This window comes from Triturus cristatus, chromosome 3_2 (genome assembly GCF_964204655.1).
Source record: "Triturus cristatus chromosome 3_2, aTriCri1.1, whole genome shotgun sequence".
In the NCBI taxonomy this organism is placed as follows: Eukaryota; Metazoa; Chordata; class Amphibia; order Caudata; family Salamandridae; genus Triturus; species Triturus cristatus.
In genome coordinates, this window is record NC_140584.1 from 805,912,038 (window position 1) to 805,933,332 (window position 21,295).

The window sequence follows — 21,295 nt, forward strand, 5'->3', positions numbered from 1 at the left end:
GTCAATGATATGATGCAATGTTACATTCAAATTAAAAAGCCCATTATCACCAAGCAATGGAATAGTATTGACTCAGGTACTCACATCGAATGGCAACCAACGTATAATTCATTTTAAGTACATACACCAAGCCTACCATACACCACATAAGCTCTTCAAATGCGGTCGCAGAGAAAATGACAGATGATAGCGGTGCAAGGCTCCAGGTGTGGACTTCTGGCACTTAGCATGGGAGTGTGGGAAAATAGCAGAATTCTGGCAGGAATATTGTGCAGATTTATAAAAATAGCGCTATTACTAGCTAAGCGCAGGGTGGCTATGTCCTTGGAGAGTCTTGCATGTCCTTCTACCTTACATTGGTTAAAAGACATGGTATATTGTTAGGAGTCCTTGACCTTGTATGCTGAAGAACTGCCCACCACGTCCAGGCCAAAGGACATTTGGGAACCACAACTGCAGTACCTTCGCTCATGTACCAACGAAGCGCCACATCACTCTGATGTATAGTTCCGCTGTGTTATACTGGCTCATTATAATTACTACCTTGCACGTTATGTGTTATGGTCCATCAAAATGTACACATTACTGCACCGTTTTAATGCCACGTGTTGTTACTCTTGGTTAACATATTACATTGACTTGTAGTGTTTGTATGTACTATGCACAATTTCAATAGAAACTTTAAACTAAAATAAAATAAGCAATAGAATAGTGACACTATGAAGTGGACAATGCTACCAAAATATAACAGGATAAACATGAAAATGAGATTATAAATGAAAAGCAGAGGAGGAAAGATACTTTTTCAAAGCTTTAAAGAAGTCAAAATAGTTATCAATGGAACGAAAGTTTGAAGGTAGGTCATGCAGACTTTGGCCATTAGAAAGAAGGATCAGCCACCTAAAGTCATCCTTCCAGCCAGTCAAGGAAGGAAAATAGTGATTTTGTGCACTAAATAAAAATTTAGTGAAACTTGATGGGTGAAAGATATTCAAACTACGACAAAAGAGAAAGATGGTGATAAAAGGGAAAGTCCAGGTCCTTCACTGTGGTTAAAATGTGAGGGGAGAGTTACAAATCTCCAGGCCACCATTTAGTAGACAAGATCTGCCGGAAGTTTCCAATAATCAAAATTTAAATTTTTTTCGTACTAATTTTGAAGAAGCAGGTACTCATCCATTGAACCACTTCTGTGAGACCAGACATCAAAATGAAGCGAGACATTGTCAGGGCTTCATTCAACCCAATTAAGATCTGTGTTTCATCCGCCCAGGTGATCAATGTAAGCCACAAAAGTTAATCAGCTGAGCAGACCCAGTCACATAGATATTAAATAGTGTAGGGCTGAGCGCCGAGCCCTGATGAACACTCTATGAGATAGCATAGATTTGGAGGTTAAATGAGGCATCGACACAGATTGTGACCTGTCGATAACAAAAGAGAAAATTCAGGCAAGTATGTTAGCACGCACTGCCAATGAAGAAATCCTGTTAAGAAGAGTTTGGTGCAATACTGAGTGGAAAGCCACTGACAGATCTAAAAGGATCAAGGTCACCGTACCCACTTTGCTGACTTTGACTCTCAGGTGATCAAGAATGGCAACTAATCAGATTCATTGCATTAGTTGCCATTCTTGGAATGCAGATTCAGTCAATGATTGATTTGGATCCTATTGATTGGATGTTTCCAAGAAGTTGTTAGTCTGATTCCTTTCTTTAAGATTTTGAAAGGAAAAGGAAGAAGAGCTATTGGATGATAGTTGCTAAAGACGGCAGGGTCAACAGGAGGTTTCTTCAATAGTGTAATGATGGAGCTTCACCTATAAAATGTATGCATTATTATATGACAAAAAGCTGCAGGCATGATTTCTACAATGGCACGCAGATTGTGGCACAAGCAAGATGAAAACATAATGCTTCAGTTTGGAGGTGCTTTCATGTGAAAACATGCTCAATTAGTTGAACAGCCATGTTTACATGTGATTGATCAATATGTTATCTCACTATAGAATGCACATTAATTTAGAAAATGCATTTGTACTTTCAAAATAGCATATTATTGTACTGAATTAACGTGTATTTTTGCAAGAGTAGAAATGTGCTGAAATGTGTTTCACAGTGTAGAAAACCATGTGATTTCAGTTTGCTTTAGTAGACTCAGCTTACTGCAGTTTTTTGCCTTGAAGATTAGAATGGAATGTGCTACTCTTCCCTACTAACTTTCAATTAAAGGGCTTTGTTAATAAATCACGCCCTCCTGTTTTCGTCTCTTCGACCTTCACTATGTTGCATATTTTGCACGTGGAGTGAAGAGCACACATTTTTTTTTTCCACAATCACAAGACTAAAATTTGAACAGGAACACGCCTGATTAATGACGTATCCAGTCAGCCCATGGGGAGATGAAGTTCTGATTGGACTAGCTACAAGGACCAAGCATGTGGATGTTTGCTTGAAATATGGCTTACAAGTGGGAGGAGTGGCTCTTTTTGCTAATTTTTTTCCTGAGGGCAAGGCCCAGCTTCTGTGCTGGACACAGATACAGGGAGGAGAGAGAAGGAGGGGCTGCGTCTGTGGGGGCTATTTTGCAGCCTGAGACAGAGAGACAGACCAGCACAGCGAGGCAGAAAGAGAGAGCTGAAAGGATTAGAACAGATTTAGATTTTAGGTGCTAAACTTTAAATTTCATGCTTCAACTAACTGCTTTTGAAAAGATGTATTTGTCCTATGCATTTATTTCTTTTTATGGGAGATTTTTGCCATTATTAATTATTGATTAACCTTGCTGAACTCACTCTTTTCTTAGAAACTCTTTAAGAGTTTTGACTGACAATTTGCACTACATTTCCCTTCCTATATGTGATGCTTATATGCAGACTGTAATATGTTCTGTATTAATGCTATTTTTCCTATTTTTCAATTCTGTAATCTGATTGATATTTGACTAGTGAATAAAGAGTCAGAGAACCTTAACTTTTGACTTAAAAATAAAACCCTTTAGAATGACTCACCACTCTCATTATTGCCTTAAATATTGTTTGCATTTAATTTTCATATTTATGGAAAGTCTCCTGTTTGGTGAAACACGGTCATCAAAGGTCCATAATTACACCCTTTACAGCAGTAAACAATAGGTAATGAGGTTTTGAATAGGGAAATTACCAGGTAATTACCGCTGGATCAGTTTTTGGTAGCAGAGTTAAGGTTAGTGCCATCACCAAAAGGAGCATAGTTAGTTTAATCCCTAGCGCTAGAAAATAATTGCCCAAGTTAGATGAAAGTCCTGATTTCTGTGCTCAGAACATGAGGACTGGCAAAGCAGTACTGGAAAGGTGATATAAGAAGGAGATTGCTGGAGTGGTGTGAGTATTAATAGTGTTGTGAAATGTTGTTAATGTGCTTGCATGTATGTTTTTGTGGTGTTGAAAAATACTAAGGGTTTTGACTGTGGATGAAATTTTGCTCATTTTGACTTGATGTTTTTTTTTTTATTGATTAAATTGGTAATTTCATAGGACAGATTTATTGATTATTGATTCATGTTTAACACTTTATGTTGAGTTCGTGTTGCGTTTTATGTTGTCAATTGTTTTAAAGACTTCCGGGAAGTTGGTTTCCCTGTATGCAGGCAGGGGGAAATGTGTGGCAAGTGAAGTTGCACAGTGCATTGTCTGATTTCAAAGTGGTAACATCGTCGTGTGTTATCTTTAGGGACATTTTCCGCATGAATGTGTGTGAGTGAAATAGCAATAGGTTTTCTTGTGAAACTCTGGCCTTAATTCGCAGGAGCATTGTAGTCTTCACATGTGTTTTATCCCCAGAGAAACGGGTTAGCCTTTTGCTTGTTAGAAGGATAATGTAGAGGGAAGTGCTACTTTATTGGCGAAACGAAATAATTCTGTGGTAGGGTAGAGGTAAGAGCTGCCTACTGGAAAGACAGAATTCTTGTGTACATGGACAAAGCTATCTCTTTGGTTTAGTGAAACAGGCAATGGAGATGTGTTTTATGTTGTTACTAACAGACTTGTAATTAAGAAAACTCAGAAAAATATTGCCGTAAGATTTTGTAAAGGGAGGGCTAGTTGCAGGAGGAAAACTGATATCACAAAGGGCCGTGCTGGCACTGGACGAGACAGTGGGTGGGTAGTGAGCCCTGTTGGTAAAGGAGGGGTCAGTAGCAGGAGTTAAACGGACTGAAACTGTCAATTGTGGCAGGATTAGAGAAAATAAATTGCATTAAAATATTGCAGAAATTGAATTGTTTAAAGGTTTAAAGAAGCTATTAGGAGGTAAAGTGAAAAAATCATTTTTAATTGGTGATGCTCCTGAAGAAACACCTGTGCATTTTATGTCTACCAATTTGGGACAAGATTCATGTATGTGGGTTCACCAATGGTGCAAGATTACTGAAAAAGAAGGTCCTTTGAGGTTTCCAAAAGATGGTACTTTTGAATTGCAAGTTATTGACAAATTAAGGGAAGTGTTATGTGTAATGAAGACACCATCTAGAGCTGCACAATTTGAGGCCTTAAGCATGTGGGAAAAGACAGCAAGAGACAAAGCAAGTGAGGATAAAAAGCTAAAGCTCCAGATACAGGAGAAGGGAATTAATGATGATAAAAAGCTTCAAATAAATAATGTAGGGGATGAAATATTGGATGCAATATTAACTGAGTGTCCGCCACCTTACATGGGGCTCACTGAAAATACTGATAATAGTGTACCAGCAAGTACTACAGTGGCTACTGCTTCTGCTGAACAGAGAGAAATACAGAATGAGAGAAATGTGCAGACATTTCAGACTGACCCACTACTTGTTCATTCAGCACTGACAGTGATACCTCCAGGTATTACTGCTTCAAATATGACTGATTCAGTCCAGATATCACAAACTATAGATGCACAGACAGTGCCTAGACAAATTGTGACTGTCCAATTAATATGGGACCTACTCAAAAGGTTCAAAGAGTTGTGGAAGGATTAAATATGCCAGGGTTTAATTCACAGATTATTGAACAGAAATTACCCCGACAGTCCAAGCACTGAAAGGTGGGGGAAATGGTATTTGCAACATCTACAGCCCAGGATAAAATGAATATAATTGAAGATGGGATTTTTCAAACCTGCTTTGAGGAAGCAGCAGTAATTAAAAAGATAGAAAGCATGGGGGAACAAATTAACCCAGACCCCGAAAAAGAGAAACAGCTTAGTGTTTTAAATTTAACATTTGAGCATGAAGAAATTAACAGTCATTGCTATTTAAATCATGAAAATGTGAACCAGTGTCAGGAAAAAGAATTAATTTCCCTGAGTAAGGAAACAAATACATGTGCATTAACTACACATGGTAGACTGACCGATTTGGCTCAAAAATATGAAATTAATGTTTCAGGAAGTTTTCCATTTCAGAAAAGCTTTAGGGTACATATGAATGAAGAGGCAAATGAGACAATGTGTTCTCCAGGAATGCAATAGCGCATTGCAGAAACGAAATATATTTTTAAATGCAATGGGTTTGAGAAATTAGGAGACAAGTGCACAAGAAAACATGAGAAGAAAAAGAAACCACCAGACCTAGCAAGGAAACTGGATAAGAAAAAGAAACCACCAGATTTAGTTGAGGAAAATAATAAGCAGAATCAGGGAGAAGCTTTTGCTTGCTCATTGAGAGAAATGGTGGGAGAAGTGCATGTTTATGTGCCACGGAACAAAAGTGAACTTGCAGCATTTCTGAACACAAAATTGAGAGACAAACTTATGCTGTGATACCAACAAGTTGATGGATTTATCGAAATTTTAAAGGAGTTGTGTATTAATTTGGAAATGATTTTTGACACTACCATGCAAACTGAATTATGGTTTGAATCTAAAGTTGCGGTGCAAAGGCCAGGTGAGGAGACAGTGAAAAATGTTTGCATGAGGAGAAAAACGTAGCAGTGATTACTTTCCTGAAGGGCAGAGTGCCAGCAAAGGATATTGATTGGGTACAGATTAAAAGAACACAGGATGTAAGTAAAGGTGTTTTGGTTTGTGCAAATTCAGGTATGAATGTTGTACTGCTGGAAAAAAGTGTCCTTTTGCCATCTTTGTGACAGATTTGAGCATTGGAAGAAGAAATTTAAATTTAAACATGATGCTGCAGTTGGAAATGTGCAAATACAGAGAGAAATGAAGGTGCAAGAGGTGTCAGCCAAGCAAATGCAAATGTCAGTTCAGAAACAGGTACCAATGGCAGGAGTTTTTCAAGCCCAAATGGTCACACAAAATATGGAAAATGCTAAAAATAATTTAAAGAAGTTCTCCAGAGCAAATGTGAATTATTTCCAGAAACAAGGCCTGACAGGAAAACAATTGTTTTGCAAATTAAACAGCACAGATTACTGTACACCAGATAATGTTAATTTTCAGATTCCTGATGAGGATGTACATTTTAAAATGGCCCATCAAGAGACAGCTGCAGCATTGTTTTCAGAACAGACAGTTGAAAAATTACCTTCTGATTTGAAAGAAATAATAAAAACAGAAATAAGCGAGTTCACAGAGAAGGATGTCAGACTAATAAAATGTGCAGAACATGTCTTATTAAAATTAGAACCAGATGACATGTATTCAAGAACACCATAAGTTGCAGGAATTGTACCAATAAAAGGATTTTTGATGGAATTGATTGGAAGTTTATGTAACTTTCTGATCACAGGTTCGCAGAAACTAAATGAAAAGAACAGATTAGAGCAGGAGATTAATAGCATCATTTTTCCATGTTGTCCTGTGGTACCGAATCCAGCCAATATATTTTATCACATTCCATGTGCTGACGAATGGCTTATTGATTTTTGCCAAGTTCATGTCACAGTGCCATCGAATGAAGCTAGTGAGGAGTACTGTCAGAAAGAAAATGAATGTCTGGGACACATAATTGGAAAGGGGGGTAGAAAGGTGTCACCACAGAGAGTGGAAATAATTTACCAGATGAATCCACCTCAAATTCAGAAAGAAGTCAGGAAGTTTTTAGGAATGGTTAGCTGCTGTAGAAAGTGGTTGCTAAACCTTTCCCTAGTGGCTAAGCCTTTACTGAGGCTGACATACAAGAATGTGTCTAATCCGCTTCCATTGGAGAACAATTGCACAAAAGCATTCCTAGAGTTGAAAGAGAAAAAGTTTCGCACCCCAGCACTAGGAATGAAAGTTTATTTAAAAGAAAATACACCAATTTGCAATGAGAGAGAGGGCTGCGCTCTCTCAGTGCCTGTTCAAAAACATGATTACGTTCAAAGGTCTGTGACGTATTTCCCAATGACCCTTGACCCCAAGTCACAGAAATGCCCAGCTGCCTTAATTTAGTAGCTGTGGTAGATGTCAGTCATAAAAAAAGTGAGTTTATAATAATGGAATTCCCAATTATTGAAATGGTTGCTTCCTTTGTGGAGTTGTTTTGGGAAAATACTGTGACCAAGAAATGTCTACATTCAAATGTATTTAGCTTACTGCCAGCAAATGAAATTGTTTGTGATCAAACTGAACCTAAATGTTTAAATGTCATGAATTTCTGCCTGAAACCAAAGTTAGACTTTAATGATGAACGTCTGATTCAGCCCAATCATTTCGTAGATGGCCCATATTTGAAAGGTAACAATGACACATTAAGAGCAGCACATGCTGTGCTTCCTATACATTATGTTGTCAAGTTTCATGGCCGTCAGCAGTTACCGCAGCCCAGAATTCGAGATTGATTGCCCTTACCATAACATGCAATATAATTTCTCAATTGGGAGTCACTGTTGTCCTGGGAAAGAGAAATGCTAATTCAGTTGCACAATATTGTATCCTGTTAGTCTCAAATGTGTTATTGCAAAAGCTGATGCCCAGGTATAGATTGCCAGTTTTTCTGAAATCAGATCATAATGAAGTCTCAAAGATGATGAGTGCAGAACCACAGATTGGACAAGGAGTGGATTGTAGCTATATGCCTGAATTTTCAAGCATAATAAAGCAACACAAAGGCAGCACAGAGTTACACTTTGCAAAAGACTGTGTTTCAGCATCACTAAAGTGGCTTAAAGATGGACATGCAAATGCACTTGTGAAAAACGCTGATGAAAAGACTAGCCATTGCTGTGAAGGTCTGACTGATGTGAAGTGTACAGTTTCTCACCAGATTGCAGCTGCTACACAAGATCTACATAATGAATGGTGCCAAAACTTTGATCTGAGAGATGCTGTGAAATGGAAAGGCCTGTTCCAAAGGATCCTGGCAAAGACTGTTATGAAATGTGGTGGCCTTACAAATTGGGTGCATGTCTCTCACACACGTATGGTCCTGTGTCCCCCTGATAAAACAGCCCCTCTTCAAGAAGAGATGCCAGCAGTGGTCAAAAGTCCACAGAAGAGGGCCAGTCAAGCTGTAAGGGAACACGCAGAGTTTGAAGCAGCACTAGAGAAAACTGAGGTGGCACTGGAAAAGCAAAAAGTGGAAACTGACTCAGATGAAAGCGGTGTCCAAAGGGTGAAGGAGTCAGATGCAGCCTCTGAAGAAGAAATTAGTGCTGTGGGCCTACGAGTGGAGGTAGGAAAAAGCTGGCTGAAAGGGAATCCAAAAAGTTTGCAGCGGTCCGTTGAAAAATCATTTGCACCCATAGCTGAAACATCTGAATCTGATCAAAGTGAAAATAAAAGTGAAAGGCTTGGATTGGAAAAGTGCAAGGAATTGATGGTGCTCTGTTAGAGCTTTTCAGCACCTGAGTGGTCAAAATGCATGGAAAAAGTACAGGATGTCACACTGTATGAGCCACCTTTATGACAAGCTAGTGACAAGGAGCCAAACTTTGCTGAAACAATAAATGAGAACTGTCTAACTGTTCCAAGAAGCTACTTACAGAAATCTGCACCACAACTTTTGAGCTTGGCCATATATGATCTGCTTACAGGCCAAATTTGTGTGGCCTTAGAAATAGAGGTAACATTGTTATATGCTCAGCTTTTGTAATAACCAGAGATAAAGAACATACTAATTTAGTAGGGCTTTCTTTTAGATACCTGTGTGAATTAAGTGTGCCAACGAACACTAAAGATGAGTAGTAATATTTTAGGTGGAGAAAAACATATATTTGACTCAACTAATGATGTGTTTTATTTAAACAAATGTAACATGTGAAATTAAATAAGTGTGATAAATTTAGAAATCGTTTGAGATACCATGATTTGATATTTATCAAAAGGGTGAATTGATGGAGCTCAGATTTCACCTATAAAATGTATGCATTATTATATGACAAAAAGCTGCAGACATGATTTCTAAAATGGCTCGCAGATTGAGGCGCAAGCAAGATGACAACATAAGGCCTGATCAGAATCCTTCAGTTTGGAGGTGCTTTCATGTGAAAACATGCTCAATTAGTTGAACAGCCATGTTTATATGTGATTAATCAATATGTAATCTCACTATAGAATGCACATTAATTTGGAAAATGTATTTGTACTTTCAAAATAGCATATAATTGTACTGAATTAACGTGTATTTTTACAAGAGAAGAAATGTGCTGAAATGTGTTTCACAGTGTAGAAAACTACGTGATTTCAGTGTGCTTTAGTAGACTCAGCTTACTGCAGTTTTTGCCCTTGAAGATTAGAATGGAATATGCTCCTCTTCCCTACCAACTTTCAATGAAAGGGCTTTGTTAATAAATCACGCCCTCCTGTTTCCGTCTCTTCGACCTTCACTATGTTGCATATTTTTGTAGCCTGTATAAACATGGAGTGAAGAGCACACATTTTTTTTTCTCATAATTGCAAGACTAAATATTGAACAGGAACACACCTGATTAATGACGTAGCCAGTCAGCCCATGGGGAGATGATATGTGTCTTGAAGTTCTGATTGGACCAGCTATGAGGACCAAGCACGTGGACTTTTGCTTGAAATATGGCTTACAAGTGAGAGGAGTGGCTCTTTTTAGTCATTTGTTCCCTGTGGGACAGGCCCAGCTTCTGTGCTGGACACAGAGACGGGGAGGAGAGAGAAGGAGGGGCTGGGTTTGTGGGGGCTATTTTTTAGCCTGAGACAGAGAGACAGACCAGCACAGCGAGGCAGAGAGAGAGAGAGCTGAAAGGATCAGAACAGATTTATATTTTAGGTGCTAAACTTTAAATTTAATGCTTTAACTAACTGCTTTTGAAAAGATGTATTCGTCCTATGCATTTATTTCTCTTTATGGGAGATTTTTGCCATTATTAATTATTGATTAACCTTGCAAGACTTACTCTTTTCTTAGAAACTCTTTAGGAGTTTTAACTGACAATTTGCACCACATTTCCCTTCCTACATGTGATGCTTATATGCAGACTGTAATATGTTCTGTATTAATGCTATTTTTCCTATTTTTCTATTCTGTAACCTGATTGATATTTGACTAATGAATAAAGAGTCAGAGAACCTAAACTTTTGACTTAAAAATAAAACCCTTTAAAATAACTCACCACTCTCATTATTGCCTTAAATATTGTTTGCATTTAATTTTCATATTTATGTAAAGGCTCCTGTTTGGTGAAACACGGTCATCAAAAGGGCCATCATTTCACCCTTTACAGCGGTAAACAATAGGTAATGAGGTTTTGAATAGGGAAATTACCAGGTAATTACCGCTGGATCAGTAACAACATGCTTTAGCAAAGAGGAGGTTTGTTCTAAAGGGAGGGTGTTTTGGGCCTTTTATGTGTTCCACTTCCAATATCAGCATATTCAATTCTGAGAGAGGGCTGTGTGAGCCTGTCATTTTTACGTAAATATGGAATTGTGAAACTAAGTTCTTCCTTAACATATAGGGACTCTGGCTATTGGAGAGGTGTTTTTAGGACTTTACAAACATTGTTTGGGACACTAGTTTGTTGTGAGGCAGTTTATAGAAATGAAAGACTTTGTGCACCACTTTAAATGAGTGACACACAAATGCACCCATCTCTTCGAGGTACAAGATGTTCCAATGATGAGGGTTTTGATGGGTCACAGTTTGCTCATCTGCTGTGCACAAGAAGCATGTTATAGTGGTACAGGAGACAAAGGATGAAGAATGGGAGCAAGCTTTCCAGGACACTGGTCATTAGATTTCATTGTGAGTCTACTGTCCTTTTGAGCCGCTTACTGTGTTGATACTAATCGTTTCCTAGTCCAGATTGAGCAAGTGATAGGGTAGAAAGGATTAGTGACAAATTCACTCTAAGCTACAAAGTGTACATGATAGGCACTCAACTGATGATTTTACAGAACTCACCATGTTTAGGTCTATGTTTTTGGCCCATTCAGCGATTACAGTGCTGTTCAATAAAATATGTGTTAAAGGTAGTAAGCCATTATTGCGTCTGGGCGTAGAGCAACGTACATTACACGTGTTGTAACTACAAGCAATTTTCTTAGATTCATGAATAAAGTGAGACATTTATGACATAGAAACAGTCCTCACATTATATGATCACACCATGACACTCCTCTCTCAGTATTGGGTGTCCTGTTTCTTCTAAAGCAAGTGGAGAGTGAATGTATGAGTGTGTATGCAAAGCCTGTGCTATAGAGAGTTTGGGTGTAGTGCAAGTGGAAAGTGTGTGGTGCAAGGGAAAAGTTAATAAGGAGGTATATTGTGTGTGGATGATAGGATGACGTGTGGGTGGAAGACATGAGCAGAATGATGAAATTGTGTGTTACATAACCGAATGAAGAAGTGATTTCTTTTTGCTGGACACAGGAGAGGAAGTCCTGGATCAGGGGCATGACTTCAATTCTAAATAAGGCATTCACACTTTTTCAGAGTCCTTCTATGTAAAAGCATATATGAATATGTGAAATATATAGTATAAAAGCAAATACAAAATAAAACTCAAAAACATAGCTTGTGATTTGTTTTAAACAAGGGTTTCAAGCATGCAAGTCGCTATCATTTCACTTCGTTTTAGGTGGATACAGTGCAATATGCAGAGAGAGTCCCGCTCTCCTGTACTTAACTCCTTTGATATCTGCATGACCCGGGGCTTCTTCTGCAGGCTAGAGGTAAGCCTACACCTTGTGTGCAACTTGACGGAATGCTTCACAATTTGTGGCCAAAGTGTGCGAGTCCTTAGTTACTGAATGATAGCTATGAGTGTGACGCATAAAGCCTGTGTCTTGTCTTTCTGCCGATAAGCAGCTCTGTTGTATACAGACAGTCTAATTTCTCTATAACTTGAGGGATAGCTCTGCTGCCTGAGACCTGAGCACATAATGAATGCCTCACCTGAGGGTTTACTCGGTTCTCTGATATGTGGACCTATAATTCCAGGGCAGCCCAAGATAGGGTTCTGCTAATTATTAAAGGCCTGTGCGCCCCATGTCACGCCAGGTATAACACCAACTGAGCAGTTTAAAGTTAACATCTGTAAGATCTTTGTGTCCTAGAATTAACTCTGCTGTCTGAAGCCAAAGCTAGTGCATTTCTCTTCTTCTCAGAGGATACCTTTGCCATTTGAGTACAATATTTGTATGTTTTAGATCACTTGAGTGATTTATCTGCTGCTCAAGGGCAGAGCCTGTTGGGATTTGTAAGTTGTGGGGTAGTCCATCTACATGGGACTGTAGTGAGGATACACTATTGCCTGCAGACATTGCTATGTTAGCATGAGTGAACTATATGCTTAAACACCATCTTGCCGCTTTTGCACACAACACTTCATGCTTCTGTTTTCATAAATAAAACTGCTTGTTTTTGTTCAAATGGGAACGGTCTGATTTTCACAAGTACAGGCTTATACTGCGACCTCGGTCTGCACAGAGTGTTCAAGGTCAAATAACAATGGATACTGTTAATTCATGTTGATCAATCCCACTCACTTAGACATAACATGAACACAGCTGCAAATAACTTGAACTCGGGTGCTTTTAATATTGCATTGCATGCATGCAGGGAGCACTTGGAGAAAACCTTTCTATCTACCGAGAGCTGTGTTTGTCCTGGGATGTGATTCCCTTCATCTGATCTTGGAGGTATGGGGTTCCCCGTTTAAACCTAGAGATCTTCTATTATTATATAAACTAGCTCCTAGCCTGGGGAGGATGGTACACGGCGCTATAGTCCTGGTTCCACTATCATTATAATATGATTTCTCCTTTTGTGTTTTATGGAATTGTAACAATGCTGATTGTATTATTTTTATGCATCTTTTTACTAGTATTGGCGAAAATACTGCATCTTAGAGCACGTAGTTAAAATAAACATTTTAAACTATATTGTGTCTCTGATTATGTTGTGGACTGGTATAAGTGTTAAACCGAAAGAGTGTTCTTGATTCCCACTATTCCTGAGAGTTCACTAAGTCGCTTGTTCTGGGTTGTCTGATAATTGGTAGCTTAACTGTAGCACGGAGAACGAATGAGACACTGATGCTAGTCGGATTGGGGTTCTGGGCACTGAGGTGGGTTTTTGCTACACCACAATACACGAGGTCCTGGTTTCCTGCGCATAGTTCTGTGCATGAGCAGAATCCCTGCAACATGGCGCCCAACGGTTGGTCTTATTTTCGAGACACTTGAGTAGTGCTTATACTTGCCCACAATTCCCTCACTCCTGTTTCCGGACAAAAGTTGTGACGGCATAACCTACCTATGTAGTTCTGTTATAGGTTCATTCAAGCTTGAAGTTGTAGAAAGGTTTATATGTTGAATTACTAACCCTTTTGTGCTACAATTTGTATAAATTGTTTTCCTCTTCTGTGTCCTTTTGGCTGCGATCGACATTGCTCCGCATAGTCGTGCAGCGCTCCGGCGTCATTTAACACAATACGGACTGCCTAATGCAGGTATGGCACTTATCTTTGTGGTTGGTGCGAACGCAGAGTTTCCCTTTGAGATTTTCTACTCTCGCGTTACTTTTGGGGCAGTAGATGGGGATGTCGACTTGTTCCACTCATATACTCCCACTGCAACACCTGCGAATTATAGGCCATATACGACACAAGAAGTTCCGATTTCAGTATGGCAACACCTTATTTGATTTAATGGCGCCCTCCCCCACACCGTGATTCCGATACGGTTAGGCCCTTTGTCTATACCTGGGGCCATTTGGTGAGTTTTGGCCGGGTTTACACCACATCCACGTTATCTACAGGCCCCGGTAGACGATTTACATTTACTACATACCTCCTTAATTGGGGTACATCGGGCTCTAGTACAATACGTTTCTCGCAATCTCGCACCGCAACCAGTTGGACCGGCCGGAATGTCGATTAGTCCCGTCATGGTTAATTCGGTTATGGGCAAGCGCCCCCAAAGTAAGGATGATTGATCTTATTGGCTTGCTGAGACATTTGACCAACTGGAGGCAGTATTTCCTAATACGACATCTGTGGAAAAACACAGGGTCCTGACAATTAGAATGCAGAAAGAATTAGTACCAGAGGTGACCGATTGTGAAAATTGGGGTAAAGTATTCACAGCAGTACATGCGAAGTGCTACGGCACACCATCTATGACCGTCCTGCCCTCCGTGATCAAGCGTGTTCAGGATGAGCACGGTCCGGAGGCGGCAGATAAGTTTGGAATGAGGCTTGTCTGAGTGTTTGATGTAGTTACTGATCTCATTCTCGCGAATGTAAAGGGAGATGCGGTTAACTTTCAGGTGTCTAATGATTTGCGCCTTGTCCCGAATGCCAAGAAAACCCGTGAGTAACCAAAAATATTGCAGAGGCTTATAAGACCATTATAAGACCATTGGCCGCAATAGTTTGGGTGTTAAGCCTTTTGCTAAATCAGCAGCGCAGCCGCAAACACAGACGGCGCAGTCTAAAGAGGACGACCGTCCAGTTTTTTCTAAAAAGAATTGGAAGAATAAAAAACAGGGAAAGCAACAACAGAAACAGAGGTCACGTCCTGCGTTACCGATACCCGAGACTACTGAGAGCACTTCTGATTTGCGCGACCGTGCCAGAATTAGGTCTCCTGATAGATTTCAGGTTCCTGATCAACGTTCTCCTTTTTCTTCACAGGAAACATCGGGCTCACAAGCTGGTGGCGGAGAACGTAGCAGAGGTCGAGGTGCCCCGCAAGGACGTGAGCAGCCTCATCCAATTGACGGTAAAGGCATACAGGACGATTTTCCACATCAACGCCCTCTGTTTTAGAAAAAGAAAGTTGCTGCATTAACAGCAAGGTATGCCACAGACGGTGAGAACCCAACTTCGGAGCCTAACATGGGCAGTAACGCTGCTAGACAGCGCAGCGGAGGTTACAATAGTGCGGCAAGCACTGCGTCCATTTCTGAAGGTGACAGCAACTGACACTTTCATCACAGTTGAAACTGCTGACCCACATGTGGCTCCCCCTGACAGACTATATGACATTACGCTCTAGTCTCAGCCGCAGGAGTGAGCTGTTACGGGGCCATTATCCGTTCCAGGGGTACTTGCTGCTGCTAACTCAGGGACACTCATTGCTGCTAATTTTCCTTTGCTGCTGCTAGTTCACTGACCGGATTTCGGTCTTTTACTGTGTTTATTGTGTTTTTATCTGTATTCTTATCCGCATACCCTCATTTAAAAACAGAATTCACTCACCTGCCGCTTGAGCGGGATCTTTCTCTCTCCTCCAAGTCACGAGCGCCATCTTGGATCGGTCTAGATCCTATACTTTGAGCGCCATTTTGCAACGCGCATCAACGCTCTCAGACGGGGAGACTATAAAAAACAGAGTAATGCAAGCGCGCAGCTGTTCTTGACATTACGCTCTAGTCTCAGCCGCAGGAGTGAGCTGTTACGGGGCCATTATCCGTTCCAGGGGTACTTGCTGCTGCTAACTCAGGGACACTCATTGCTGCTAATTTTCCTTTGCTGCTGCTAGTTCACTGACCAGATTTCGGTCTTTTACTGTGTTTATTGTGTTTTTATCTGTATTCTTATCCGCATACCCTCATTTAAAAACAGAATTCACTCACCTGCCGCTTGAGCGGGATCTTTCTCTCTCCTCCAAGTCACGAGCGCCATCTTGGATCGGTCTAGATCCTATACTTTGAGCGCCATTTTGCAACGCGCATCAACGCTCTCAGACGGGGAGACTATAAAAAACAGAGTAATGCAAGCGCGCAGCGCGCGCGCGCAGCAGGCGCGCGCAGCGGGTGCGCCACAGGCGCGCCGGAGGCGCGCCAGAGGCAAGCCCGTCTGCGCCCGTCCGCGCTCCGGACGAGAGCCGGACGCTGGACGACGAATGCGATTCCAACAAGGTACGCCATGTGTACTCTAAAAACCACCTAATAGAGATAGGCAGGAGAGAAAATAGTGGAACTGTTGCTGCTAGTGATTTTAATGGCAGTGCCAGTGAGATCAGGGCAAACACAGGAAATTTAAATGCCAACATTCATGGCCATCTCAAATGTGGATTGATCAACAGCAGATCCTTGGTAAAGCACTATTCCGAAATAGCGTTACTAATTGAGAACCTTAAACTAGACGCTCTGTTTCTTACAGAAACTTGGATTAGAGCGGACTCCGCAGTCAAAATTGGACTTGCTTGCCTGGAAGGATTTAAAATTGTACACAAACCCAGAGACGTGGGAATGGGAGGAGGGGTAGGGCTGATTTTCAGGGAGGAATTAAACTTCACCCTGCTACAAGTGGACAAGCTAGAGGGATTTGAACTGATGGGCTTCTCGCTACAGGAAGCCAGGGGTAACCTTTTATCAGGCCTACTATGCTACCGCCCTCCGGGGAGTAAAACCTCACAGCAACCCCTTCTGGACACCATTGTTAACCTATCCCTATCGCATTCTAACATGATCATCCTGGGAGATTTTAACTGGTGGGAGAATGTTAGCCTGCGAAACCAATTGAGAGATTTGAAGTATACATGCCGTAATCTAGGTCTTCAACAACTAGTTAACTCCCCGACACATCAGGGAGGGCATATACTCGACCTCTTATTTGCTAACGAGTCAGAGGTGGAACTCTTAGACATTTTCCCCCAAACCTGGACGGACCATTACTTGATACATTTCTCAGTACGGGCAGATGTATCTCCTGCCCAAGCCAATCTGGCCGGGCTATTTCGGAAAGGGAGAAACTGGGCTAAATTAGCAAGGACTGGCGCACTCCTCACACCGCCCTCGAAGAGCCCTTTCCAGAGCTCTAATACTGTGGAGGCTAACTATAACATATACCAGGAGTACATCACGTCTGCACTGGATAATCTGATCCCCATGAAAAAAGTGAAAATAAGAAAGAAAATCTCAGTGCCCTGGTACACTGATGATCTAAGACAATTAAGATCACAATGCAAAAAAGCTGAAAGGGCATGGAGGAAGGGGTATGCGGACAGAGATAAGGCTACTCTGAGGTCAATACTAGGCAGATATAAATTACTTATTCTGGAAAGTAAAGCCCAATTCTTTGCTCAATCTATTCTGCAGGCCCCAAATGGGATTACGGAGCTTTTCAGAATAGCAAAAACCATCTCAGCCCCAACTTGCCTGGAGAACAGAGTAGTCCCCTCACAAAAGCTCTGTGATGAGATCGCCACCCACTTTCAAGATAAAGTGGCTAAAATTGTCGACCGTTTTAAGGACAACGAGGCGACCGCCCTCAGCCCCGGAGAAAACCCAGTAACAAATGGGAGCTTGGCTCAACATAACCCTTTGACTGCCTTTCCTACTATGTCGGCCCCTATTTTTGACTCCTTGGTCAGGAGCATCTCCTCCGGCTCACCCCTTGACCCCTTGCCCCAGAAGATGTGGAAAACATACGGCCATCTAACCTTCCCGTGGCTGTGCCAGATCTGTAACCAATCACTGGAAGCCGGACAAGTGCCGGCCACATGGAAGCAGGCTGTGGTTTCCCCTCTTATTAAAAAACCCTCCCTGGATCCCACTAATCCAGCCAATTTCTGACCTATCTCCTTGCTCCCTTTCCCTATTAAGATCCTGGAAAGGGTCGTGAGCAGATCTATTTCGGAATTCCTTGAGGAGCATCATCTGTTAGACGTGGACCAGTTTGGTTTTCGCCCTGGTCATGGGACGGAGTCTGCTCTGGTCACCGTGCTAGATAATCTGCGTATGCGGGCTGACACCGGGAGCACCGCGGTGCTGGTGCTCCTGGATATGTCAGCCGCATTCGACACAGTGAGCCACCCTATCTTACTGGAGCGACTGGAGGAGATAGGAATAAAAGGCCGAGCGTTACAGTGGCTCCGCTCCTATCTTGCGGAAAGACAGCAGGCGGTAACGCTGGGACCTTTCTCTTCAGAAAAATCTCCTGTGGCCTATGGAGTTCCACAGGGCTCCAGTATCAGCCCCATTCTTTTTAATATATATCTGCAACCACTATTTGCGGCTATTAAAGCATTTGGGGTTGAACTAGTAAATTATGCAGACGATACACAGCTGGTATTTTCGCTGGAAGGTAAACAGGCGATGCCTTTAGAACAGTTTCAAAACTGCATGCGCCTGACCACAGATTGGCTGAGGAATAACTCCCTGCAGTTTAATGCAGCAAAAACCGAAGTGATGTTCTACTCGCCACCAGGGCAGAGTCATCACCTGGCGACTGAGTTCAGGCTAACCCCGGAGGAGGCTCCACTGGCTCTGGCAGACTCCATCCGGAACCTCGGCGTCATGTTTGACAGCAACCTTCAATTAGATTCGCAAGCAAACAAGACCGCCAGTGTGTGTTTTGGGCTGCTGCGAGTACTCCGCCGAATCCTTCCGTTCTTGCCAGACAACTCACGTGCTTTGATTGTAAGGAGCACAGTGCTCAGCAGACTGGACTACTGCAATGCCCTATACTTAGGAGCCCCCCAATATATCTTGCAGGGATTGCAGAGAGTCCAGTCTGCTGCAGCGAAGCTGGTGCTTAACCGCAGTCGCGATTCTTCCTCCACCCAGGCGCTGCGTGAGCTCCACTGGCTACCGATCAAAGAAAGAATTCATTTTAAGTCCCTATGCCTTGTCCACAAAGCTATGCACGGGGAGGGTCCGGCCCCTCTGCAGGACAGATTCTCACGCTATTCCCCTCCTAGAAAGTTGCGCTCCTCTAACGCCAATCTACTGACACAACCTAGGTTCAAACGTGCCAGGATGGGTGGGAGGGCCTTTAGTGTGGCAGGAGCTCGTTTATGGAATGAGCTCCCTTGGAACATCAGACAACTAGACTCCTTGTTGGAATTCAGGAAGAGCCTCAAGACCTGGCTCTTCCCAAAAGCCTGATTGCTGCTTCTCTCCTGTAGCATGAGTAGTTGATTGTTTTGTCAGAGCGCCAGGATACCCGTAGGGTGACAGTCTGCGCTATATAAGTGAATATACAATATACAATACAATAGTATTTTTAATTGAAGGTGACATAAAACGCGTAATTAAAGGGATTTTTTAGGAAAATCTGACTTCTTCTTATTAAATTTTGTTAGCTGAGGTAGATTGGCTCCCTATGTTTTGGGCGCTCCAAGGGGGAGGATGTAATCCTCTCTAGTTTTTCACACACTGTGCCCAAGGAACAGACGCAGAATTTTGCGGAAGAGTAGGCTCTGGTGCTTGCACCGGCTTTGTACCGTACTCAGGTTGGGTGGGATAAACTTTCGCCCCCACATGAGATACCATTGCGGTCTATGCCACAGCCACAACCCCAAATTACCCTCCGGCGGGAGGCGAAAGCTACCGTTGCTGAAATCCTTGACCAATTGGAATATCAAGGTGTGAATGAGACATGTGTGTCACCCATGAATAACCCTCTTTTTACTGTCACTAAACCAGATGGGTCGTACCGCCTAGTTTTGGATTATCGGCATTTGAACTCTCATTGTCGGACATGTGCGGTAGAGAATACCCATAGTTCTGCCCTTGTAGAAAAAGATTTAAAACCACTTTAGACATTTCTAATGGCTTCTTTAGTCATAATCTGTCCTCCATTAGTAGTCAGTGGACAGCCTTTAATTCTGGCGGCAAACAAAAACAGTTCAAAAGATTGGCCATGGGCTACAAAAACAGCCCGGGCGTTTTCGGCACGTCTCTTTGTGGGACAGCATAGACCAGAGGTCTTCAAACTTTTTGATGCCGAGACCCCCTGTCAAAATCTTTTCGGCGTAAGGACCCCCTCCTGGCAAAAATTTCTAGAACTTGATACACCTCATCATTGACAACTATCGATAACCATAAACGCCCCCAATTCCCACAACAAATTATATTTACAGTGGGAAAATATTAAACAGTGTTTAGCATAGCAAAGGTTAGTGATCGTGGGGGCGTGGTCAAAGGTGTGGCTAAAAACAAAGGGCCTCATTTATGAGGAATTGGCGTAGGGCAGCGCCGCAAGTCTTCTTGCTGCGCTGCCCTATGCCAATGTAAAAGGGCAGGAATGCACCTTATTATTAAATATGGTACATTCTTGCCCTTTCCCCCTGCGTTGGCACACACATTTCTGCCTTGTGCCAACATAGGCAGGATTGTTTTTGTGCAGGAAGGGGCACTTTCCTGCACAAAAACAATCCAGAGAGGGACTTTCCTCTTTCTATGTGTGTTGCAGAATGCAGCACACATGGAAAGTGGAAATAATGAGGAGAAATTAAAAAATGTCTCCCCGTTATGCCTGCTGTGTGTAGGCGTATGGTTTTGGCGCTGCCCCAGGTTTACATGGTTTTGTCAATCTGGGGCATTGTCAAAATCCATTGGCGTTGCGTGGGAACACCCACCGCAATGTCCATGGTACACCTACTTGACACAGAGTAAGGCAACGCAGCAACTTGCACTACTTTGTCTTACTCCACATCTATGAGGCCATGCAAAGCCGCGCTGGGTGACTTTGCAGTGCCACATTGTTATAATTGAGACGCTTGCGCTGCCGGAGCTTTATAAAGTGATGCTCCAGCGGCACAAGCGTCTCTTGAGCCCCAAAATATTTTGTTCTGCGTAAGTCATTTTTTAAATAATATTTTAGGATAAAAAGGAGCTTCCAAAATGTAGATTTTAGTAATACCAGTACATAAATGATGCAATTTGTTTTTTGTTTTTTTGCATAACAATTAAAAGCACACACTTCACAGCCCAGGTGTTAACTCTTCCTACTACCAATGAAAACCGCTCCCAAGCACCCTTTACGTTTGCATTTTAACTCATAGCTGCATTTGCATCTTCAGCCAAGCAGGCATCCTGGTGTGAAGGATTGTTTCACTTGTCTGCCTGGCCTCTATTTTTTCACAGCACGGGTGACTCAATTAACTTCAGCAATTAACTTCAGCAGAAGCATTTTCAGAATGAAGCACCCGAAAGGAAAAGCACATTTTGGATTTCAGGCAGAAGTGAGGCCTGGAAA